The 26,238-nt window shown below is 42.4% G+C and overlaps 1 protein-coding gene across 10 annotated transcripts in view; it reads right to left on the bottom strand.

The window, feature by feature from the left end:
- Window positions 1–20,016, bottom strand: part of HERC2 (HECT and RLD domain containing E3 ubiquitin protein ligase 2) — a 299,653-nt gene extending 279,637 nt beyond the window's left edge. For 3 of the 10 annotated variants that reach the window (XM_063716531.1, XM_063716523.1, XM_063716526.1), the window contains exons 1-9: window positions 19,918–20,010; window positions 19,230–19,332; window positions 15,823–15,947; window positions 13,325–13,522; window positions 11,590–11,699; window positions 7,456–7,532; window positions 4,961–5,079; window positions 3,443–3,586; window positions 313–438 (exon numbers count right to left, since the gene is read on the bottom strand). The gene's annotated coding sequence lies outside the window, so the exon portion shown is untranslated. Of the gene's footprint in view, window positions 1–312; window positions 439–3,442; window positions 3,587–3,684; window positions 3,840–4,960; window positions 5,080–7,455; window positions 7,533–11,589; window positions 11,700–13,324; window positions 13,523–15,822; window positions 15,948–19,229; window positions 19,333–19,917 lie in introns of all 10 variants that reach the window. The other 7 variants (XM_063716527.1, XM_063716529.1, XM_063716528.1 and 4 more) reach the window with 5 other exon arrangements.
- Between the last annotated feature and the right edge of the window lie 6,222 nt (window positions 20,017–26,238).

The raw sequence follows: 26,238 nt of genomic DNA, 5'->3' as shown, positions 1-26,238 counted from the left end.
TTTCTGAAAGCAGTGACCCCACAGCACCATTTCTATATGTGTAACAACTAGCCCAGTGTTGCCACAGGAAAGTGTCTCCAATAAAATTCAGAGGGGAGGGGAGAGGGATAGCATTAGGAGATATACCTAATGTTAAATGAAGAGTTAATGGGTGCAGCACACCAACATGGCACATGTATACATATGTAACAAACCTGCACGTTGTGCACATGTACCCTAAAACTTAAAGTATAATAAAAAAAAAAAGAAAAAAAAAGGAAAACTTAAAATTCAAACTTTCTTTGGAGGAAGACCATTTGATATCTACTTTACCTGTGTGTGACATTCATTGCAGATAAATTTCCCTCTTGGCATCTCAGTCAATCCAAGGCACTCCAGGTGGAAAGCCCCGCAGCACTGAGCCTCACATAACAGCAGCTCACCTGATTTTTCACAATTCTGTTAAGAGAAAGAAAACATCTATCTGTTTTTTCATGTTTGAGAATGAAGAGTAAAACCAGTGTCAGTGGGTTAAAATAAACAAAGGTTAAAAGTGGCAGAAAATGAGGTGAGAAAGAGGCAAGGGCCTGTAGTTGTAGATTTTATTCTAGTTACAAAGGTGTACCATTGGAGAGCTTTGCCAAAGGAAAGCTAAAATCAGGTATTCATTTTTAAAAAGATTGTTCTGACTGCTACATGGAAAATGAGTTCAAGAGTAGAAAGGTCAGAAAAGAGCATAGAGATAAACCAGAAAGCTACTGAATGGTTCAAGCAACAGACACTGGCTAGCTAGACTTGGGCCATAAAGTTCCAAAAGAGCTCCCACCAAGGTCTGAACAGCCCTTTTGGGACACATCTAGAACCATCCCAGAGAGAGATCACTTTTCTGAAATAATCTCAGCTAAGATAGGGCCTCACTTAAGACAGGGGCTTAGGAAATAACAACAGGCATCTGTCATTATAAAACACTGTAAGATTTATGTATGTTTTTTTTTTTTCTGAGAGAGTCTTGCTCTATCGCCCAGGCTGGACTGCAATGGTGCAATCTCGGCTCACTGCAACCTCTGCTGACCAGGTTCAAGTGATTCTCCTGCCTCAGCCTCCCGAGTAGCTGGGATTACAGGCACGCGCCACCACGCCTGGCTAATTTTTGTATTTCTAGTAGAGAGGGGTTTCACCACGTTGGCCAGGCTGGTCTCAAACTCCTGACCTCATGATCTACCCACCTCAGCCTCCAAAAGTGCTGGAATTACAGGTGTGAGCCACTGCACCCAGCCTTGTACTACTATGAAAGGCAAACAAGGGGAAAGGTGACTAAATAAGTTTTAGCTTCAAGAACTCATAGAAACAGAATAGGTCTTGATCACTTAAGAATTAAAGCTTAAATAAAAAACTAACTAGGACAGCTTTAGGGAGAAAGGTTAGAGAGGTAGGCTAGAATTGATAGGGGACCCCAGGGACTTTATCAACCTATAGTCTGAGCTATCCTCAAATGTCTGACTCCCCATTATCTACTGTTCACATGTAAAAATTGAAAAATAGCATTATACATTGTACTTCGCATATTCAGAGTGCCAATAACATAAGTTTTTATATATAGTGAAAAAAACTGACCTTCAGCACTTAAATAGGAAAATGTTCATTACAATGTGAATTAGAAACAACATTTTTGCATTAACTAAATGTTATAGACTAATTCTTCAACTGGGATAACCATGTAATTTATCTTTCAAACTGGGACACTTGAGAGTGAAAGGAAGTGCTATTAATAAATTATGACAGAACAAGGGACCTACACAAAGACCGATCCAGACAAGCCAGGACCACAGGGTCACCTTACCTTTAATCTTTTTATTAAATGATCTTTGCAAAATGTATTTACACTCTGACCTGTCTCACTAAGTAAATAATGGGCATAACTGTTTTTGATGATTAACACTGTTGTTTGGGATCTGGTCCAAGTATGTAATAGTGAAGATAACAGGCAAAGAAATTCAATTGAAATTATATTGGCCACGATAACATTTTCTGGTCTGAGTTTACTTTTTTAGAGATCTCAACTTATTTATCTATTACTATTTATTATTTGCGAGATAGGGTCTCACTCGGTCACCCAGGTGGGAGTGCAGTGGCATGACCATGGCTCACTAAAGCCTCTACCTCCCCAGCTTCAGGTGATCCAATGACCTCAGTCTCCCAGTAGGGGAACTACAGGCATGCACTGTCATGCCTGGCTAATTTTTATATTTTTGGCAGAGACAGGGTTTTACCATGTTGCCCAGGCTGGTCTCAAATTCCTGGGCTCGAATGATCCACCCACCTCAGCCTCCCAAAGTGCTGAGATTTGTGCTGTGCTCGGCCTATGGTTTCAACTTAAAAAAGAACTAATATCCTCAAGTTTTTTGTTTATTTAAAAGTCTGTAATCTTGACCTCTTGGGCTACAGGTATGAGCCAATGCAGCTGGCTAATTTAAAAAAAAAGACAAATTTTTTAAAAATAGAGACAGGGGTCTCACTGTGTTGCCCAGGCTGGTTTAGAACTCCTGGCCTCAAGCAATCCTGCTGCCTCAGCTTCCAAAAGCACTGTGATTGTAGGTATGAGCCACTGCGCATTGCCTATCTTCAAGTTTTTATATACCAAATTTTAAGAATTACATAGGTACATCAAGACCATTAAAAAAAAATTCAAATGGTCATTGACTCTACTCACAAAGACTTAAAGGCTCTTTAACAATAAAGTGGAATCCCCATCTCACAGAGAGGCAATCCAGCACAATGGTTAAGACTCTAAACCAACCAAGTCCAACGGAGCTTAAAGGTTAAAAAAAAGGAGAGGGAGACTCCATATCCAGACGGCCAGGCTTCTCTCATGAATATAAGCAAGCTATTTATCCTGTCTGTAATTTAGTTTCCTCGTCTGCAAAATGGGGATAATCACAGAACTCTACTTATGAGATTATTACAATGACTAAATAATGTAATATTTATAAAGTGCTTGGAACAATACTTCATACATAGGAAATACTGGATAAATATTTATTAAATAAATAAAATATAGATGATAGGCTTTCTAAAGTCACCACGTTAAAGGAAAAATATCTCAAAACTAAAATTACCCTTGAAAAGTTCCTTACAAACCCAAAGATTCTGACACCATGAGAAGTACTGGAGAATTATATTTGAATAAGCCACCAGAGATTCACATATTCCATCTCAGACTTGCTTCACGGCATATATTCCTTCATGGGCCTTAAGGGCAGGTGGTTCACCAACACTAAACTATTTCTCCAAGTATCTTTCTTTGTGGGAAGAAAAAAGGGTCAAATCCTTAAAGAAAGTGACTCTACTGGAATCATCCAAAAGCACTGTTATTCTACCAAGAAACCATCATAAAGAGATGGAGTGGGTTTCCCTTTAAAGATGAACGTGCAATGAAAACACAAGTGGGCAAATATTTCTCTACCTGTCAAACATTCTCCTTGAGTGCAGCTCCTCCACCACGTTCACCCTGCATTGTATTAGAGGCAGCCATCCCAGGATCGTGTTCTACACCTTCCTCAACAGTCTCCTTGGGGCTTGTGGCCGTCCTGTGAGGCATTAGTTCTCCCTTGCAAAGAAAAAACAATGTCCCACATCTGTATTATTGATGTCTCTTCCATTTGACCCCCTCCCTCTGGGCTATTTGTCTAGCCATTAAGCACTTACAGATGTTCAGCCAATCACTCGGGGGACTGCATGCAACGTTAGTTCTAACCCTGCTGTGATTGGGCGGGTAGTGGGCGCCTCATGCCCTGCCACTAACTGCTCTGAGGCTGTTTGTTCCACTGGAACTTTCTGAGCTGTTCCATTTTAAGGTTTCACTAAGGGAGAGAAAACATTCTTAAGTTTATTTGATTACTTATTTGTCCTTCCAAGGTCAGTGTTTCCTAAATAATGCCCCTCTTGGGCATTCTATTCAAATCGTCCTGGAAAGAAACATTCTGCATCATAATGTGTGATGCTGACCTGACTTCTAACTCTCTTTTAACCTGAGTTGGAAACCCAAAGATCATATCCATGATTGCACTGATGCTTTACAAGGAAATGGTTTTAAATCTTTTGTTTCCTGAAGGTCGATATTCATAAAAATTGTCCTAAGATTAAGTAGCTGATGGTCTCAAAAAATAAGCAAGTAAATCTTCCCACTGATCACAGCAGTCTCAACTTTTTTTTTTATTTAAATAGAGACAAGGTCTCATTGTATTTCCCAGGTTGGTCTTGAAACCCTGTTCTCAAATGATCATCCCACCTCAGCCTCCCAAAGAGCTGAGTGGCATGAGCCACAACACCCAGCCAGCAGTCTCAACTTTTTTCTTTTGAAACAGTCTCACTCTGTCACCCAGGCTGGAGTGCAGTGGCATGATTTCGGCTCACTGCAACCTCTGCCTCATGGGTTCAAGCGATTCTTGTGCCTCTGCCTGATTAGCTGGAATTACAGGTGCACACCACCAGTCAGCTAATTTTTGTATTGCTAGTAGAGATGAGGTTTCACCACGTTGGCAAGGCTGGTCTTAAACTCTCAACCTCAAGTTATTTACCCGCCTCGACCTCCCAAAGTGTTGGGATTACAGGCGTGAGCCACAGTGCCTGGCCAGTCTCAACTTTTATAGGGCAGTATCTAAGTTCCTTCAGGTCACATGTTGAGTTGATATTGTGCTCTCTGGTTTTACAAGTTTACTTAACAATGAAACACATATACTTGATTGGACACCTACAGCACAGGATGTGATGATCTTTTAAAAAGACCATATTGACAGTTGCAATACGTGCCTTGCCTTATTATTAGGATAAGGCTCTACTTTTCCTCCAGGATGCCTTGTGGCCATGAGCCACTTCGGTAGAATAGTGTTCTTAAGAAAACTCAAGGGAAACAGGGATGTGGCCTCTGGTGTGAAAAGTAGCTTCTCTTTAGAAGGTGAAGAGACCAGGAACTGAGTAATACCTCTGAGCATGGAATCTCTTTTGATGAGTCATCATTTTTCACTTTTTTGCATTGCATCTTGGCTGCAGCATGCCTCTGTCGTTTTCGCGTCCTTGGTTTGTCAAATATCTTGATAGTGCCTACGACAGGAAAATAGGTGCTATCTGCTGGCTGATAACACACATGTCCAAAATCTCTTATCCTATTATTAGAATAAAAACCAACCTTAAAACTCATTTAATTCTCCAGCTTTATGGATTAGAAAATGGGGGAAATAAGAATTGAGACTAACTCATCATGACATAACTAGTTGGGAAATGGCTACATATATGTAACTTCTCCCTCATACAGATTAAATAGTAAGTGTATAGGTTATTACAGAAATTTTAATTTATGTGATTGAAATGACAAATCTTGTAGTTCCTCAAAGGAATTAAATCCTATAGATGAAGGGGAAATGCATTTTACTAGTCATGAAAAGATAGCACTCCCTAGGCTTCAAGATTGGAGACAATAATATCAATCACTATATGATTTAAGGATTAAGGGCTGGGCACCGTGGCTCAAGCCTGTAATCCCAGCACTTTGGGAGGCTGAGGCCAGCAGATCACATGAGGCCAGGAATTCAAGACCAGCCTGACCAACATAGTGAAACTCCATCTCTACTAAAAATACAAAATTAGCCAGGCATGGTGGTGCATGCCTGTAATCCCAGCTACTCAGGAGGCTGAGGCAGGAGAATCACTTGAAACCAGGAGGGAGAGGTTGCAGTGAGCCAAGATCACGCCACCACACTCAGCCTGGGTAACAAGAGCGAAACTCCATCTCAAGAAGAAAAAAAAGAAAAAAAGGATTAAGATGGAGAGTTGAGGCCGGGCACAGTGGCTCACGCCTGTAATCCCATCACTTTGTGGGGCTGAGGCAGGCAGATCACGAGGTCAGGAGATTGAGACCATCTGGCCAACATGGTGAAACCCTGTCTCTACTAAAAATACAAAACAAATTAGCCGGGCGTGGTGGAGTACACCGGTAGTCCCAGCTACTGAGGGGGATGAGGCAGGAGAATCGCTTGAACCCAGAAGGCGGAGGCTACAGTGAGCTGAGATCGCGCCACTGTACTGCAGCCTGGTCGACAGAGCCAGACTCTGTCTCAAACCAAAAAAAAAAAAAAAAGAAATTCTTCTAGTCCCTCCTGCACTTTCCATTAAACACATTTCAACTGTGTTATAGAAACACAAAGAGGAATATAAGAGGTATTTCATAAAACATTCCAGGATATTTCTGCTAGTTAACAATATGAAAGCTGGAGTTTTGAAGACTGCCTCAGTGAGCTCTTTTTTTGACTGCCTGATTTGAGCTGGAGAAGCTCTGCCATCAAAACTGCTCGCAGCCTAACACTATAAGACAACTTAATATGAGCATAACAGAAAGGTTTGAAATTCTCATAAGCTGGAACACTTACACAAAATTTATAATGGATAAAGTTCATGTTTTAGGTTTTATTTTAAAAATGAAATATAAAAGTATAGGAAAAGAGCTGATGTTATTATTATTACTACTATTATTTTAAGAGACATGGTCTCTCACTGTTGCCCAGGCTACAGTGCCTGCTGTGAGCAACAGCTCACTGTAGCCTTAACCTCTAGGACTCAAGGGATCCTCCCACATCAGCTTAACAAGCAGCTGTGACTACAGACATACACCACCATGCCTAGCTAATGTTTTTTAAACTGTAGATAGAGACAGGGTCTCACTAAGTGCCAAGCCTGGTCTGGGTGGAACACCTGGCCTCAAGTGATCCTCTTATCTCAGCCTCCCAAAGCGCTGGCATTGCAGTTGTGGGCCACCATGATCGGCCTGATATTATTTTGAAAGCAGCCTATTTTTAAATCTTACAAGAAAATTGACCAACCTATGGGATTACAATTGCCACGTGGCTAAATAAGCTAACATATTGCTAGATTTACTTGTTAGAAAGTTTAATAATCGTAGGTCACATGAAATATAATCTTGCCTCCATGACACTCTTTGCTGGCAGATCATGTCTGCTGCAGTGTGCTCAAATTTGGAATGATATTTCAAAAATGACACTAATCAATAAATGGCATTGGCAGACAAATGAAGAGTGGAAGACAGAAGTGGCAAGGAGGAAACCTGGGGTGGATAAGAAGACAGGAGTATGACCATGAAATTGGTCAGGTGTGGATTTAGTTCCCTGACCTTGCCTTGTTCATCTTCACTTTTCTTCTATAAAACAGGAATACTATAGATAATAACCGAACTCTCTGTAATGCTTTAGAGAGATTACAGGTAGCATTCCTACTAAAAGTTCTGGTAGAGTAGATGTTCAATTTATGAATATTTTATCTGTTTCAGGAAGCAGATTTTGGGCAAACCAGTTTGAAAACTTGTACCTCACTGGTCTGGCTTACACATGAAACATTTTTTGTGGTTAAAGGACAAAGTGCTTCAAACTTACTACTGTATTACATTCTTTAAATCCCAAAAATACTCACCTCCACCAAAATCTTTTGAAAAAGATGCGGCAGAAGATTCAGTTATTCCATTCTCCAGGTGACCAGCTTCTTAAGCACTACAAATAAGTGAAAACAACACCATTTACAGATGAATGAAAAAAATAAACCCTTTACCTTATATGCCAAAGTCTAAATTGTCAGCTGCTATGGATATACACTTTTGACTTGTTTTAGCAATTAAAAAAATCAACATGACCACAGTAAAGGGTTAAACAGAAACTTCAGGGGGAAAAGGAATCAGATTTAAAAATGCTCCAACAGACTGGGCACGGTGGCTCACATCTGTAACCCTAGCACTTTGGGAGGCTGAGGCGGGTGGATCATCTGAGGTTGGGAGTTCAAGACCAGCCTGACCAACATGGAGAAACCCCGTCATTACTAAAAATGCAAAATTAACCGGGCATGATGGCACATGCCTGTAATCCCAGCTACTTGGGAGACTGAGGCAGGAGAATTGCTTGAACCCGGAGGGAGGAGGTTGTAGTGAGCCGAGATCGCACCATTGCACTCCAGCCTGGGCAAGGAGAGAGAATCCATCTCAAAAAAACAGAAACAAAAACGAAAACTTAAAAAAAGCAACAACAAAAAAAACTCCAACAGACCTGTGAATACCACAATAAAGACTGGCCAGAGATTTCCAACATATAGACTATATAGACTAGGTACACAATGCTTTCTGTGAATACACTATGCTTTCTGTGACTGAAGTGGAGAAAGAGAAGGGGTATGTACCCAGAGACCCACAGGTTCAATGTTATTGCACTGCACCCTGTACTTAAAATCCATCTTCCTGGCCAGGCACGGTGGCTCATGCCTGTAATCTCAGCACTTTGGGAGGCCAAGGGGGACAGATCATCTGAGGTCAGGAGTTTGAATCCAGCTTGGCCAACCATGGCCAACATGGTGAAACCCCGTTTCTACTAAAAATACAAAAATTAGCTAGGTGCGGGAGCACATGCCTGTAATCCCAGCTACTCAGGAGGCTGAGGCAGAATTGTTTGAGCCCAGGAGGTGGAGGTTGCATTGAGCCAAGATCGCACCACTGAGCTCCAGCCTGGAGACAGAGCAAGTCTCAAAAAAAAAAAAAAAAAAAAAAAAAAAAAAAAGGAAAAATAATCCATCTTCCTACAATTGCGTTCACAGCTATTAGATTTGACACAGACCTGTTTACTTGGTGAACCGTACATTAAACAGTTCTGAAATACTGAATGGCATTCCAACTTAAAATGACTTCAGATTAATCCAAATTAAAGCAACATTAAAACTCAAAACAAATACTCAACATCAGGAGTCTAATCAAGGGCCAAACATTTGATTCACCCACTACTAATACTTGTATGAATTAGTTCACCCCAAGCAACTGTCTTTTCCTACAAGAATGATAATATTCCTCATCATAACTGTAAAACAACATTTAGTGGTCACAAAAAGTCAATACAATAAAGGCCCTTCTGTCCGGGCATGGTGGCTCACGACTGTAATCCCAGTATGTTGGGAGGGTGAGGCGGGTGGATCACCTGAGGTCAGGAGTTCGAGACCAGCCTGACTACCATGGAGAAACCCCGCCTCTACTAAAAATACAAAAAATTAGCCGGGCATGGTGGCACATCCCTGTAATCCCAGCTACTCGGGAGGCTGGGGTAGGAGAATCGCTTGAACCTGGGAGGCGGAGGTTGTGGTGAGCCAAGATCACGCCATTGCATCCTGCCTGGGCAACAAGAGCAAAACTCCATTTCAAATAAATCAATAAATAAAAAATAAAGGCCATTCTTGCTGTAGAGTTTCTAATGCTTGGGACTAAAACAAGATAAAATACAGCTGTGAATTTCTCAATGCTCATTTTATCATATTAATAAATCATAAGACTGCAATTCTCCTCATGTTCAGTATATATCAGAAGTCTAACCAAGTGAAGTAAAATGAATGGGCAAATGTTAGGTATCCAATTCAACAAAACGAGACTCCTAGACAAATCCACAAAATACATTTCCGCAATTTTTTTTAAATACCAATCATTTCATTTAGATAACAAATTAGTTCATTATTTAACAGTTACCCAAAAGCTGTGGAATAAAATAATTACAATGCTCCCCAAACTACAGTCAGAGAATAATGCAGGAAATATTCTCATTTCTATTCTGATCAATTTTATAAATTAAAATAAAAATTCACACACACACACACACACACACCCACCCACCCATGCACACACACAAGAATCATACCATATGAATAAAAATCAAACTGTTCTGTTTAGAATGAAAAAGACCAAAGAACTTCTTAGAGGATGTGACTAAGATTCCAGTGTCTTACTGTGTAGATAAAGTCTAGTGTGGATATACATTCAGCCGGAGTACCCTTAAAGCACTACCAGAACAGATCATCTCTCATTCTGTTACTGATTATTCCACCTGCAGACAGGGTGGTGGTGTGCCTGGTAAACTAAAATGGAACTGAATCATGGCTTTAGCCTTATGACAAAATATACCTCAGGGTAACCAGGACTTCAACAATGAAGTAGACCAGGTCAGATGGCAGGACACACTCCCAAACAGACAAGAAGGCACTTTTCTCCAGAGTTTGGTGCTAGCCATAACCAATCATTCTGATTTTCTCTTGCTCTGATCCCAAATTTAATGGCAATTCCCTCTCCCCAAAAGTAAAAATTCAACAGTGACAAAGAGTTATTAAGCATAATTAATACTTAAAAGAGATTAGGAGTCTGAGAGATGGTGAGGATAAATAGCAGGGAATTTTTTTTTTTTTTTTGAGAGAGAGTCTGGCTCTGTCACCTAGGCTGGAGTGCAGTGGCATGACCTCGGCTCACTACAACCTCTGCCTCCCAGGTTCCAGCAATTCTCCTGTCTCAGCCTCCCGAGTAGCTGGGATTACAGGCAGACACCACGACACCCAGCTATTTTTTTTTTTTTTGTATTATTAGTAGAGATGGGGTTTCACCATGTTGGCCAGGCTGGTCTCCAACTCCTGACCTCAAGTGATCTGCCCGCCTCGGCCTCCCAAACTGCTGGGATTACAGGTGTGAGCCACCGCACCCAGCCAATATCAGGGATTTTTTGGTAAATGGTGGTAAAACAACTGGACATCAATATGGGGGAGAACAAAACTCCGTCTCAAAAATTCAAGATTGAACAAAGATCTGTATGTGAAACCAGAACCAAAAAGCTCCTAAAAGAAAACACAGGAAGAACACATTTGTGTCCATGGGGTACACAAAGATTTCACTGATTGATTGACTGACTGAGACAGGGTCTTGCTCTGTCACCCAGGGTGGAGTGCAATAGTGCAATCATAGCTCACTGCAGCCTTGACCTCCAGGGCTCAAGACATCCTACCACTTCAGCCTTCTGAGTAGCTGGGACCAGACACACAACACCACAGCCGTTTTCTGGTGTTTTTGGCATTGTGTTTTGTTTTGTAGAGACAAGGTCTCCTTTATTGCTCAGGCTGGTCTCAAACTCCTGAGCTTAAGCAATCCTACCGCCTCAGGTTCCCTAAGTCCCCGGATTATAGGCTTAAGCCATCACACTAGATTTCTTGAATAAAACACAAAAAGTATGAATCACACAAAAAAATTGATACCCCATCTCTACCAAAAAAATACAAAAAATTATCTGGGGAGCCTGGGAGGCAGAGATTACAGTGAGCCCAAATTATGCCACTGCACTCCAGCCTGGGTGACAGAATCAGACCCTGTCTCAAAAAAAAAAAAAAAAAAAAAACCAAAAGGGCTACAACGACATGGCAGTAGGATAGAGCAGACTAGTGATGTTTGAGATAGTAGTTTAGTAGAAAACATTTAAGAGGATTTGAACCCAGAAAAGAAATTATAACAAACACAAACTTAATCTTAAAAGCATTTTAAAATTTTTTTCACTTGGAAAAGACACCTGAAACCAGTTTATACACATACATGGTTACACAACTGCAAAACAGCCTTTCCTGTAGGAAATCTCAGATCATGTATGCCTGCTGACACACACACTAATTTCTATATGTATGTACATCAATGTTATAACTACTACTCAAAATGTCATTTTTAAAATTCCTCATTTCCTGAGTTTATTTCTTTTAGAACTTACAAAAATAACATACCTTTTTAGAAAGGCCAAGGTCCCCCTTCTTGGGCATAAATCCAGGGTCTAAATCATTGGATTCAAGAAGTTTCTTAGTTGGTTTTCTTTGATGTTTACTTTCATAAAGTCCTGAAATGCATGTATCTTTATATTAAATGATTTAGAAACTGGGCACAAGTTAATTTTTTAAAAATCTGTATACCACACAAAGTGAATCTCAATGTTTTTGATGTTTTCTCCATCATCTTATGGGAAGAGGCAGGATGGTAATTTGATTATAAAATATTAGTAAACAAAACAAGTAAACAGTTCTCAATGCAAACACAAACTAATGTGAGGGATGTGTGTGTGTTGACTTTAAATCACAAAATAACTAAGGGAGAAATCAAAAGGACAGAACTATCTTTATGGCCACTGATTGTTGGTGAGGACAAAATAAGGAGGAGTGAAATAGAGCTTGGATAATGGTCATAAATGGACCACGATTACAGTTTCTGCTCTGCCCCTAAGAAAATAAAATTCAATAGGTAAAAGATAATTCATAGGATCACTCAAGAATTATATAAAAGAGCTGACTTAATAAATCGAGTTTGGCACATAATAGGTACTGAAACAACAACTATCTTTACTATTCTCTCAAAAATCTTTTTAATTATACCCAACTAGTTTAAGCACAATTGGAATCATTTCTTTAAGGAATAACATCAAAAGCTCCTGTTGATGATGTAAAAAAGTTACATCCAAAATTTAAAGGGGTACAGAAAAGAGGATTCTTCCCATTCCTTGACTGACTATAATATTCAATAGTTACAAGGTGAATTAGAGACAATATGTTTAGATCCAACTCTCCCCAGGTGATTTATAAAGAATGATCAAGTGAGAAGTAACTGGTAATTAACTTCGAATGAACTGGTAATTACTATGTGGTCAGGTATACAACATCATACATTAATACATTATGATCTCCATTTTATAGATGAGGAAACAAGTTCAGAGACTAAACAACTTCCCAAGTAACACAAGGACTGGTGGAGCCAGCACTTGAAGCACAGTGCTTATTCCACTAATGTGTGGTGCCCCTCTTGAAGCCCTGTTATCCTGGTTGTAATTTACACAGTGGCTGATCAACAATCATGAAGAGCAACACTGGAGCAAGGAGCATAGTTATCAAAAATACGTCTCCTTGATAGCGTGCTACAATTCATAGTAACTATATCTAATTAGCCATCATTGTAACTATTTCCCAGGACAAAAGAGGGTCGTTTATTGTATATAGATACAATGTTGGCTTTACATCAAAACATACTAAAATCTCCTGCTTCCTCTAATCATATCTGCTCAAATACTGAGATCCCAACCACACCTTACCTGGCGTTTTAACTAGCAATTCCTCAGACTCAAGGGCAGGCCGTGGAGAGACTCCCGGAGCCACAGGTACAGACAAGGTCAGCTGTGGCAACTCAGCATGTCCACCTCCAAGTTCTGACTGAGCCAAGGGGCCCTCCAAAAATGGAACCTCCTTTTTTTTTTTTTTTTTTTTGAGACAGAGTCTTGCTGTGTCACCCAGGCTGGAGTGCAGTCATGGGATCCCCGCTCACTGCACGCTCAGTCTTCCAGGTTCATGCCATTCTCCTGCCTCAGCCTCCCTAGTAGCAGGGACTACAGGCTCCCGCCACCATGCCCGGCTAATTTTTTGTATTTATAGTAGAGACAGGGTTTCACCATGTTAGCCAGGATGGTCTCCATCTCCTCACCTCGTGATCCACCCGCCTCGGCCTCCCAAAGTGCTGGGATTACAGGCGTGAGCCACTGCGCCTGGTCTACAGAGCCTCCCTTTCAAGAACTGGAAGCTCTTCCTTGGTTGAAATCAAAGAATTCTCATCCACCTGCTTGTTCTGAGCACTAGATTGACCTCGGGCTAGAAGGCTTTCCTCTTCACAGCGGGAACTTACCTAAGAACAAAAAATAAAATTAGAGTCCACAGGCCAAAATTGTTGTAATTTAAGTGTCAAAAAGAATAACGCACTTTAAAAGGAATGAAATTCTGACAAAGGCTACAAAAAGTGGATGAACCTTGAAGACATTATGTATGCTAAGGGAAATTACTTAGACACAAAGAACAAATATATGATTTCAAGTATATGCGGTATCCAGAATAAGAAAATTCTTAAGACAGAACATAGAATGGCAATTGCCAGGGGTTGAGCAGAAAAGGGAGTTATTGGTTAATGGGTATTGACTTTTAGTTTGGAAAGATGAAAAAAATTATTGAGATGGATGGTGGAGATGGTTGCACAACAATGTAACTGTGCTTCATGCCACTGAACTGGACACTTACAAATGGATAAAACAGGCCCAGCGCTGTGGCTCATGCCTATAATCCGAGCACTTTGGGAGGCCGAGGCGGGCAGATCACGAGGTCAGGAGATCGAGACCATCCTGGCTAACACGGTGAAACCCCGTCTCTACTAAAAATGCAAAAAATTAGCCAGGCGTGCTGGCGGGCACCTGTAGTCCTAGCTACATGGGAGGCTGAGGCAGAAGGAGGTGTGAATCCGGGAGATGGAGCTTGCAGTGAGCCGAGATCATACCACTGCACTCCAGCCTGGGCGAGAGTGAGACTCTCTCTCAAAAAAAAAAAAAAAGATAATATAATAAAGTGTTTTATATATATGTATATTTAACCAAAATTAAATAAAGAAAAAAATGAAGTTGACTGAGATACACTGAAGCTATAATATTGATAAGTCCACAACAATAATTCAAAGGCAGGGGAAAAAGACTGCTCTAATGTCTCCAATTAAAACAACTACTAATGAACTCCTTAATGTTACAATTGGTAATTAATGGGAAAGAAAGAAGCACTTATTCTGCCTTTCAAGTATTTCAGGACAATAATAGAGTCCAGTTAATGAAAGAGACTATCACTTAATAAAAATAGAGAAAATAATAAAATCTGAAAGTCTTCATTTTGTAACCTCTAATAAAATTATTAATATAGGTAAAGATCTTCAACTGGGGTTTTCAAAAAACCATCAGGGAAGCTGGGCGTGGTAGCTCACACCTGTAATCCCAACACTCTGGGAGGCTCAGGCAGAAAGATCACTGGAGCCCAGGAATTCCAGACTAGCAAGGGCAACATAGTGGGATATCGCCTCTACAAAATAGTTGTTGTTAAAAATTAGCCAGGTGTGGTAGTGTGCACCTGTGGTCCCAACTACTCAGGAGGCTGAGATGGAAGGATTGCTTAAACCCAGGAGGTCAAGGCTGCAGTGAACTGTGTTCATGCATCTCTGCACTCCAGCTTGGGCAAGACCCTGTCTCCATTTTAAAAAAGAAAAAACAAACTGTCAGGGAATGGCTGATGGGAATAAAATATTCCTTTTTTTTTAAACCCTCAATATGCAATGTATTACACATTATCATCTCTGATATAGTCTAGCTAAAAATGTTCAACTTCAATCTATCAAACTGGTAGGTTCTATCTTCCACTTCACAGAGAACAGGAGATAGAGAAAATCTAAGTGACACCTATGAGAAAGCAATTACACAAATATAGAGAAGTAGATAACTTTACATGTCACTCTCTTATAGACATGATCCTGATCATGAAAAAAGGGATTGTTCTGAATTCAAAGTGATTTGAGAACCATAACAACCAGTTACAATGAGTAGTCCTAGACTGAGTCCTGGTATGAATAATCCAAAGGTAAAGGTTAGGGGATAACTGGTGAAATCTGAAAGACAGCTGATGTCAGATAAACAGATCTTATATAAGATGCAAGTCTGTTAAATTGATTATAAAGGAAAATGTTCCATTTTTTAACTACATATTAACCTATGTAGGCGTAGAATGTCAAAATGTCTCTAAATACTTCATTTTAAAAAAACCGAATTAAAAAATAAGACAAATAAGATGTATTTATTTTTGAAATTAGGATCAGACTATATATATTTCACTTTATATCCTATATTTTTACTTAAGATAAAATCATAACAATATTCCTAAGTCATTAAATACTCTTTGAAGACAAAGAGGAAAAAATATATACATAAAGAAATATAATATGTAGACTCATTTATATATTTCCTGAATAACCACTAAATCCTAAGTACTGTGCTAGAAGCTGAGAATAAAAAACAAGATCCCAGTTACGGAAATTATTATTTCATGAAGCTAAAGTATGACACTGAAGATAAAATTGCAGTTTCCTAACGACCAGTGAAAGTTTGCCGAAATTTTGCAACACACCTTGTGCACCTGCTCCTGTACCTTCTTTTGTTTTTTCTTAGGAGTAAATATCTGATCATATTCTTCTGTATATTCCAAAAGCCACTTGCTTGCCTTTCTAAGGCATTTCTTCTCTGACCGCACAGCTAAAAGATGATAAACAAGTTCAATATTAATCCAAAAGTTTCAGGAAAACCCACTGTTTTTATGAGACCATCTGGTACTCCCAAAAGTAACCAGATGGGAAACCACATAGTAAAATAGACTATGGCTTATGATGCAAGAGGCACAAAATGGCTTATGTTTTCTCATATGCAAAAGGAACTGGGGGAGACAAAAGGACTTGTGTTACCTTATATACACATACAACAGAATATATGGGGCCCATCCAGTATTAAGGAAAAGGTTAAATTTAAAGCCAGGTCTTATAGTCACTGACGCCTGTACATATAAAGCTAATATACACCTAACAAAAATATAGCATCTAGATCAGGTAAATGGGTAAAATACATCTTGAATTACAGATTAAGTATGGCTTATCTGAAATGCTTGGGATCAGAAGTGATTCAGAATTTTTCATATTTTGGAATATTTGCATCTACATAATAAGTTATCTTGGGGATGGGACCCAAGTTGAAACACCAGACTCATTTATGTATTATATACATCTTTTATACACATAGCCTGAAGGTAATTTTACAAAATATTTATTTTCTACATTACACAAAGTTTGTGTACAGTGAACCGTAAGAAAGCAAAAGTGTCATTATCTCAGCCACCCACGTGGAATATCTGTGGTTGTTTGGCATTACCATCATTCCTGCCTCTGAATTTATATGCTACTGATAGGCAAACATTTCCTTACACTTATTGACACATAAGTACTTAACAGTAAAAATATGACATACCCTTAACACAGTGAGAAAGTAGTGTGTTCAGGGTAGCTACGCAGCACAGTACCATCACTAGAATACTTGTACCGGCTGATAAAAAAACAGTAATAACAACGTCGGGCTTTGCGTCTCCATCTATGATGCTGTGTTTTGATTAAAAGGTTACTGTATCCCGTTTTATTTTATAAGGTAAGCAGAGGCCGGGCACGGTGGCTCACGCCTGTAATCCCAGCACTTTGGGAGGCCGAGGTGGGCAGATCACAAGGTCAGGAGATCGAGACCGTCCTGCCTAACACGGTGAAACCCCGTCTCTACTAAAAACACAAAAAATTAGCCGGCCATGGTGGCGGGTGCCTGGAGTCCCAGCTACTCTGGGGGCTGAGGCAGGAGAATGGTGTGAACCCGGGAGGCCGAGCTTGCAGTGAGCCGAGATCATGCCACTGCACTCCAGCCTGGGTGACAGAGCGAGACTGCGTCTCAAAAAAAAAAAAAAAAAAAGACTTTGTAATCATATTGGAAATGTGTAACAAGGGCCAAGTACTGTGTATTAAACTTAATAAATCAAAACAACAGGCCCTCTAAGGCCAACACGGTGAAACCCCGTCTTTACTAAAAATACAAAAATTAGTCGGGCATGCATGGTGGCTCACACTTGTAATCCCAGCTACTCAGAAGGCTGAGGTGGAGAGAATCACTTGAATTCGGGAGGCGGAGCTTGCAGTGAGCCAAGATTGCACCACTGCACTCCAGCCTGGGCGACAGAGCAAGACTGCGTCTCAAAAAAAAAACACTTTCTAATCATATTGGAAATGTGTAACAAGGACCAAGTACTGTGTATTAAACTTAATAAATCAAAACAACAGGCCCTCTAAGACATAAATGTGCCTCCCTGGGTTATCTGCCTAACCCATCATAGGAACTCAATTCAGCATTAAACTGGTTTTAGATCAAGACACTAGAACTCATATTTAGCAGTTATTAAATTACAATTATTAAGAAAAAAATTTTATTAGGTAAAGTCCTTTACTCTAAAATGTTTCTCAAAATACATAGACACTAATATAAAAACAATTATTAAAACAACTTTGCCTGAATCTCAGGATTTCAGAAATATGAAAGTACTCATCTCTCACCTCTCCCATCCACTTAAAATGACAAAAACAGACCATTATAGCTGAATCAAAGGACATGTTTAAAGAGAAGCAAACCCAAAGAGTAACTACACCAATTCTTGACCCAATTCTCTGTGCTCTGTCTTATGTAACATTACACGATGAATAACAATCTCATCATCCACAACAGTTTTTTTTTTTTTTTTGAAACAGGTTTGCTCTCATTGCCCAGGCTGGAGTGCAATGGCGTGATCTTGACTCACTGCAACCTCTGCCTCCCAGGTTCAAGCGATTTTCCTGCCTCAGCCTCCCGAGTAGCTGGGATTACAGGCATACACCACCGTGCCTGGCTAATTTTGTATTTTTAGTAGAGACGGGGTTTCACCATGTTGGTCAGGCTGGTCTCCAACTCCTGACCTCAGGGGATCCACCCACCTCGGCCTCCCAAACTGCTGGGATTACAGGCGTGAGCCACTGTGCCCGGCCACACAACACAGTTCTAAACACTGGACTCTCATATCTACCAACACTCAATACCTGTTTAAAAACAAAAGGAAAAATTAGGAAGGGGCAATAACACTTCAGTGTAAGTATCCATGATCAACTACTGCTTAACAGCCTACACCACTTTTGATGAACAGTCAAGGCAGATTACTTAATACTTGAAATGGTTAACCTTAGGGAGTAGGAAAATACACAGACACACACAAAATATTTCAAACACTTCTTTTTGCTGCTGATAAGGAGTTCCAAAAGTAGTTTTTCCAAGCTATTTCCAAATAAAAGTAGATTAGGTGTAAAGAATTGTCTATCGAAATATTACTGTTATTTATTTAATAACGTCCTGACAAGCTTGCAATTACCTCATTAAATCAAAAAATTAGGACCTAAGGCCAACACTGTTTCCTCATATTCTTGATGTGAAAATCTGAGCACTCCTCTCAATAAGGAGTTAGAAATACAAAACAAACAGCTCAAATGAACTAACTCCTCTCTCCAGAAACACAAACACAAGGCCTCATAATGAGTGAGTTCCTAGCAGCCATAATTACTGCAACTTACTTCTCCAATTTTCCCCTCCACAGTTAACTCAACAGCTCAAAAACTATCAGTAACAACAGTCACCATGATATGGTTAGGAGTGTGGCAGATTTCTTAACCAGTAATAATAGGAAAAAAATTTTGCCTATTAATAGATCTCAAGTTTCGTGCACTTGCAAGAAACTAATTAAAAGGCAGCCTTGCACGATCTACAAAAACATCCATAAAGACTGTTAACATTTTAAGTTAAAGGAAACAAACCTGCTCCTCAATATAGCAAGATACAACTGACTTTCCCTTACATACCCTAAAAAAAGCCTTACATGAGAAATTTAAACATGGAAGCAGAAACACACCAACAAAAACACATGTCAAACCCCACCTGTATATCTGTTTTCAACCATCTGGAGTCAAGGCGAGCCTGGGCAGCCAAACAGAAAGATTCAGAGGGCATCTTTTCTCCAGCTTCCTCCCAGGTCTCAGGCCTGCAAAGTAAACATACATGTTGAAGACCTAACGCTTTTTAATAGTTTACAAAGACACTTCCGAAAGGTTTAATGCAGAAAAGGAAAGAGAGAGAGACAGAACAGAAAGGGGGGCGAGAAGAGCTGGGGAGGGGAGTGAAAGGGAGAGAGGGAAAGAGGGAAGAGATGGAGGGAGAGGGAGGTGGGGAAGGGAAAGCCTCCTTCCAAGGTAGGCAGGGTGTGCCGAGTTTCTGCACCACGCTGACGAGACCTTGAGAATGGACGGTCACAGGAAGCCAAGTCACAATGTCATCTCCCTGCCCTCAAATCCAAAAGGTACACACAAGCCCATCGTTTTAACGACAAATGACAGCAGCATGAATCTGCCGCTTTACCCCACAGCAGGGCGCGTGCGTGAAACAAATCACTCAAAAGGATCGCCTGCAGAAAAACCCACAGCCGCCACCACTTAAGAGATGGAGAGAGGCCCGAGGCTGCGCCGCGGGCGGTCAGCGCGTCCACGCCCGCCTCCCGGGCTCCGCCGCCCACCAGCCCCGCGCCCGCACCGCCCCAACCACCGGCCGCCCAGGTGCCCCAGGCCAGGACCTGACGCGCAGGGCCCAGTGGCCTCACCCCGCCGACGTGCGGACGCAGCCTCCCAGGAGCCGCTGGCTCAGCCGGCGCCTGCGATCCCGGCGCCTCTCGCGGCCGAGGGGCGGGCCGACGCGGGACTGCCGCCCCCCTTCGTAAGGCCAATCGCAACGAGGCTGCTCCGCGGGCGCAGCCAATGGGGAAGAGGAGCCCTTCGCTGCTCCTCCCGACTCTCCCGCTTCCAGCAATCCCGCTTATCTTCCTATTTGGAGCGCCCTGGCCGCGCCAAGGCCAACAGCGGGCGCCGGAAGGCGGGATTTCCGCACGCCAGCACTCCCACGGGAGACTGCTTGGCCCGGAGCGCTCTTAATCACGCGGCGGCAGGTGGTCGCGCTCACACAAACTGGAGCTATCCAGGGCGCCGGTCGAGTGGGGAGACCAGCTCCCCTGGGTATGAGAACAGATCTTTGTGCGGTTGGCTCGCTTGGGCCTGCAGAGCTTCCTCCTGTGTGTTCAACTGAACACAGCAAAAGTCTTGGGCAGATTACACGGAGCAGCTGTGGAAGCACTGTGCAGGGAATCCAAGAAGGAAACAGACCTCCAGCGACCACAAAACAAAATTGAAGAAATATAAAACAATATAGGCTGGGCATGCTGGCTCATGTCTGTAATTTTCAGCCTTTGGGAGGCCGAAGACGGAGGATCCCTCGAAGCCGGGAGTTGGAGGATCCCATGTTGCCAGACTGGGCAACATAGCAAGACCCCATCTCTAAAAAATAAAAATAAAAATTTAACAATTGGCCAGGTGTGGTGGCACACACCTGTGATCCCAGCTGCTCGGGAGGCTGAGAGAGGAGAATCGCCGGAGCCTGGGAGGTCAGTGCTACAGTGAGCTGAGATCGTGCCACCGCACTCCAGCCTGGGAGTGAGATCCTGCCTCTAAGAAAGAAAAATACCGGCCGGGTGTGGTTTCTTATGCCTGTAATCCCAGCACTTTCGGAGGCCGCGGCAGGTGGATTATTTGAGGTCAGGAGTTCAAAACCAGCCTGGCCAACATGATAAGACCCGCTTCTCTACTAAAAATACAAAGATTAGCTGGGTGTGGTGGCGCATGCCTGTAATCCCAGCTACTCGGGAGGCTGAGGCAGGAGAATCGCTTGAACCCAGGAGACGGAGGTTGCAGTGAGCCGAGATTGCACCACTGCACTCCAGCCTGGGGGACAGAGGCTGCACCACTGCAGCCTTGACTTACTGAGTTCAGGTGGTTCTCCACCTCAGCCTTGCCAGTAGCTGGGACTGCACGCACGTGCAACCACGCCTGGCTAATTTTGTATTTTTTGTAGACAGGGTTTTGCCATGTTGCCAAAGCTGGTCTCGAATTCCTGGGCTCAAGTGATCCGCCCGCCTCAGTCTCCCAAAATGCTGGGATTACAGGTGTGAGTCACTGCACTCGGCTAATAGTAATGAACTTTGAACAGAAGGAAAGATGTTATTATTTTGTTGGTTATGTTTTATCTATATTTTCTAATTTTTCTAAACATGTAAAGATAAAATTCTAAAAACTCAATAAGACCTCAGAACAAAAAAATTAGAGTATAAATATTTATTTTAGTTAACTTGTACAAATTTGGTTTCTGGAAAAAGAATGGAATAGATTTCCTGAGGAAAAAAATACACCACTTTGGCCGGGCGTGGTGGTTTACGCCTGTAATCCCAGCACTTTGGGAGGCCGAGGCAGTGGATCACCTGAGGTCAGGAGTTCAAGACCAGCCTGACCAACATGAAGAAACCCGTGTCTCTACTAAAATTACAAAATTAGCCAGGCCTGGTGGCACGCACCTGTAATCCCAGCTACTCAGGAGGCTGAGGCTGGAGAATCGCTTGAACCAAGGAGGCAGAGGTTGCAGTGAGCTGAGATCGCACCATAGCACTCTAGCCTGGGTAACAAAAGCAAAACTCTGTCTCAAAAAAAAAAAAAAAAAAGAAAGAAAGAAAGAAAAGCAGACTGGCTGAAAGGATTAAAAAACAAAATATGATCCACCAATGTGCTATCTACAAGATAAATATTTTAAATACAGAAACGGATTGAAAGTCAAAGTATACAGAGATACAATTAAAATAGTAACCAAAAAAGAGCTGAAGGGGCTGTACTAATATCAAATGTAATACACTTTAAATTAAAGCAGGGCTGGGCATGGTAGCTCACGCCTATAATCCCAGCACTTTGGAAGGTGGAGGCAGAGAGATACTTGAGCCCAGAAGTTCGAGATAAGCCTGAGCAACATGGCATAATCCCATCTCTACAAAAAATACAAAAATTAGGCGGGCATGGTGGTACCCACCTGTGGTCCCAGCTATTTGGGAGGCTGAGGTGGGAGGATCATGTGAGCCAGAGAAGTTGAGGCCGCAGTGAGCTAAGACCGGGCCCCTGCACTCCACCCTGGGCAACAGAGCGAGACCCTGTCTGAAAATAAAAAAAAATAAAACACGGGGTTGAGAGACAAAAAAGGACATCCTTTTTTTTTTTTTTTTTTTGAGATGGAGTTTTGCTCTTGTTGCCCAGGCTGGAGTGCAATCGTGTGATCTTAGCTCACTGCAACCTCCGCCTCCCGGGTTCAAGTGATTCTCGTGCCTCAGCCTCCTGAGTAGCTGGCATTACATGTGCCTGCCATCACGCCCAGCTAATTTTTGTATTTTGGTACAGATGGGGTTTCACCATGTTGGCCAGGCTGGTCTCGAACTCCTGACCTCAGGTGATCCACCCGCCTTGGCCTCCCAAAGTGCTGGGATTAGAGACGTGAGCCACCACGCCAGCCAAAACCTTCATTTTAAAAAAAGCTGGGTCAGGCATCATGGCTCATGCCTGTAATCCCAGCACTTTGAGAGGCCAACGCAGGTGGATCACCTGACATGAGGAGTTCGAGACCAGACTGACCAACATGGCGAAACCCCGTCTCTACCAAAAATACAAAAATTAGCCGGGCATGATGGCCCGTACCTGTAATCACAGCTACTCAGGAGGCTGAGGCAGGAGAATTGCTTGAATCCGGGAGGCGGAGGTTGCATTGAACTGAGATTGTGCTACCACACTGCAGCCTGGGTGACAGAGTGAGACGCCATCTCAAAAAAATAAAGGCTGGGTGCCAGATGTGATGCATAGGCCTAGTTTGTTGACTCCTGTGCTTAAGATATAAAACTCTAAAGAACAGTGGGAGGGAGCTTCCCTCTAGAGGCACAGGAGTGGGCAAGTTGGTCCCTGAACAGTGACTTTATAATAACATGTTACACTGTGTTTTTTGTTTTTGTTTTGTTTTTTGTTTGTTTGAGACGGAGTTTCGCTCTTGTTGCCCAGGCTGGAGTACAATGGCATGATCTCAGCTCACAACAACCTCCGCCTCCCAGATCAAGCGATTCTCCTGCCTCAGCCTCCCAAGTAGCTGAGATTTCAGTCATGCAACACCACGCCCAGCTAATTTTGTACTTTGAGTAGGGACGGGGTTTCTCCATGTTGGTCAGGCTGGTCTCGAACTCCTGACCTCAGGTGATCTGCCCGCCTTGGCCTCCCGAAGTGCTGGGATTACGGGCATGAGCCACCACACCCAGACTTTTTTTTTTTTTTTTTAGACAGCGTCTGACTCCGTTGCCCAGGCTGGAGTGCAGTAGCGCGATCTTGGTTCACTGTAACCTCTGCCTCTCAGGTTCAAGCGATTCTCCTGCCTCAGCCTCCCAAGTATCTGGGATTACAGGCATGCACCATCACATATGACTAATTTTTGTATTTTTAGTAGAGATGGGGTTTCACCATGTTGGCCAGGCTGGTCTCAAACTCCTGACCTCAAGTAATCCGCCCGCCTCAGCCTCCAAAAGTGCTGGGATTATAGGCCTGACCCACCGGGCCTGGCCCTGTGTTTTGTTTTATGTACATTTCTATATGTGTTATATTTCAAATAAACTAAATATTAAAACAAGGAATAACTGATAGCTATGCACAATCAAAGGCATTTAAATTTCACCCTCACAAATAATTTTTTTTTTTTAAGCAGGGTCTCACTCTGTTCCCCAGGCTGGAGTGCAGTGGCACCACCTTGGTTCATTGCAGCCTTGACCTCCCAGGCCCAAGCGGTCCTTCTACCTCAGCCTCCCGAGTAGCTGGGACTACAGGTGCACTCCACAACACATGCCTAATTTTTGTATTTTTGGTAAAGATGGGGTTTCACCATGTTGGCCAGGCTGATCTTGAACTTCTGGGATCAAGGAATCCACCAACCTTGCTTTCCAAAGTGCTGGCATTACAGGCGTGAGCCACTGTACCCGGCCGAGAATTGCTTCTTCTCTTTACCTAAGTAGAGACCTCTGCAGAAACACTGGGAGATCTTTGGAGAGGGGAGATTTTTCAAATAAGAAATTTAATACTTGGCCGGGCATTGTGGCTCACCCCTGTAATCCCAGCACTTTGGGAGGCCGAGGCGGATAGATCACAAAGTCAGGAGATCAAGACCATCCTGGCTAATATGGTGAAACCCCATCTCTACTAAAAAATTATAAAAAATTAGCCGGGCATCGTGGCAGGCGCCTGTAGTCCCAGCTACTTGGGAGGCTGAGGCAGGAGAATGACGTGAACCTGGGAGGCGGAGCTTGCAGTGAGCAGACATCAGGCCACTGCACTCCAGCCTGGGTGACACAGCAAGACTCCATCTCAAAAAAAAAAAAAAAAAATTAATACTTTGGGAGGCCGAGGTGGGCAGATCGTGAGGTCAGGAGATCGAGACCATCCTGGCTAACACGGTGAAACCCCGTCTCTACTAAAAACACAAAAAATTAGCCGGGCATGGTGGCAGGCGCCTGTAGTCCCAGCTATTCAGGAGGCTGAGGCAGGAGAATGGTGTGAACCCGGGAGGCAGAGCTTGCAGTGAGCCGAGATCGTGCCACTGCACTCCAGCCTAGGCGACAGAGTGAGACTCCTTCTCAAAAAAAAAAAAAAAAAAAAAAAAGTAAGCAGAAACATCATCAGAAGCAGTTGATAAGAATTCCAGGGAGTCCTCTAGGAATAAAGAGGCATTCTGAGGGATGGCTTTTTAAAATGTTTCCTCTAAAGTCATCTGTCTCATTAACAACGAGTATTGTCTAGAAGGATCTCCTTTTATTTATTTATTTATTTTCTGAGATGGGGTGTCGCTCTGTCACCCAGGCTGGGGTGCGGTGGTGTGATCTCGGCTCACTGCAACCTTCGCCTCCCAGGATCAAATGATTCTCCTGCCTCAGCCTCCCGAGTAGCTGAGATTACAGGCACCTGCCACCAGGCCCAGCTAATTTTGTATTTTCAGTAGTGACAGGGTTTCACTGTGTTGGCCAGGCTGTTCTTGAACTCCTGACCTCAAGTGATCTGCCCGCCTTGGCCTCCCAAAGTGCTGGGATTACAGGCGTGAGACACTGTGCCCAGCCCAAGGCTCTCATTTTATAAACTGACATGATTTCTTTTTCTGTTATGAATGAACACTGTTCTGGTCCTTCAGTAAACCCGTCACATACCATTAACCATGTCATCTATAGGTACTTTTTCTGCAGTGTTAATGTCGTCTTCATTATCACAATCACCCTGATTCAGATCAATGTCAGCTCTATCACCATGGGTGAACGAAGAAACCGGAGCCTCTTTGTCGATATTAAAAGCTTTCTTGTTATCCGCTTCTTCCAGCTTACTGACAAACTGAAGGTATATTTTTTGCATATGTAAGGATGTTACATATTTTTCTCACTTTCCTGAAGAAGCCATCAAAATCACCACCTTGTTCATTATCATCAGTGAATACAGTTGAAGGTCAGAAGTTGTGCCAGGCATGCAGAGCTGTACCTTTAGTCACTGTGTTGCAGGCACTGACAACTGCACATATGGCATCCTTTACTCCTTTTGAAACCCTTTCACACCCATACATCTATTCACAGCTGCCAGCGTATTGTTCAAGAAAGTGTTTTTATGTTTACTCTTCATCAATCTAGGGATTCCCTGGTCACATGGCAGTGAAGTCACACTTCAGGGAAAGCACACAGCATAAACATTATTTTTGATAAAATTGCAGCTGCAGGATGAGCTGAAGAGTTTTAAGGAGGAACAGTCATCATCCAGTCCAGCTTCCCTGAAATAAGCACCAACTACTGCTACAAAATGTTTGTGAAACCAATCAGAAAAGATGTCCCTAGATATCCATGCCTTTCTGTTAGCATAATAATGAACTGGTAAGAAATTCATGCCTTTAGGGCAGGTGCAGTGGCTCAGGAGCTCGAGACCAGCCTGGCCAATATGGTGAAAGCCTGTCTCAAAAAAAAAAAAAAAAAAAA

This window comes from Pongo abelii, chromosome 16 (genome assembly GCF_028885655.2).
Source record: "Pongo abelii isolate AG06213 chromosome 16, NHGRI_mPonAbe1-v2.0_pri, whole genome shotgun sequence".
Lineage (NCBI taxonomy): Eukaryota > Metazoa > Chordata > Mammalia > Primates > Hominidae > Pongo > Pongo abelii.
Note: the sequence above shows the minus strand (reverse complement) of the source record. Positions and strands in the feature narration are given on the sequence as shown.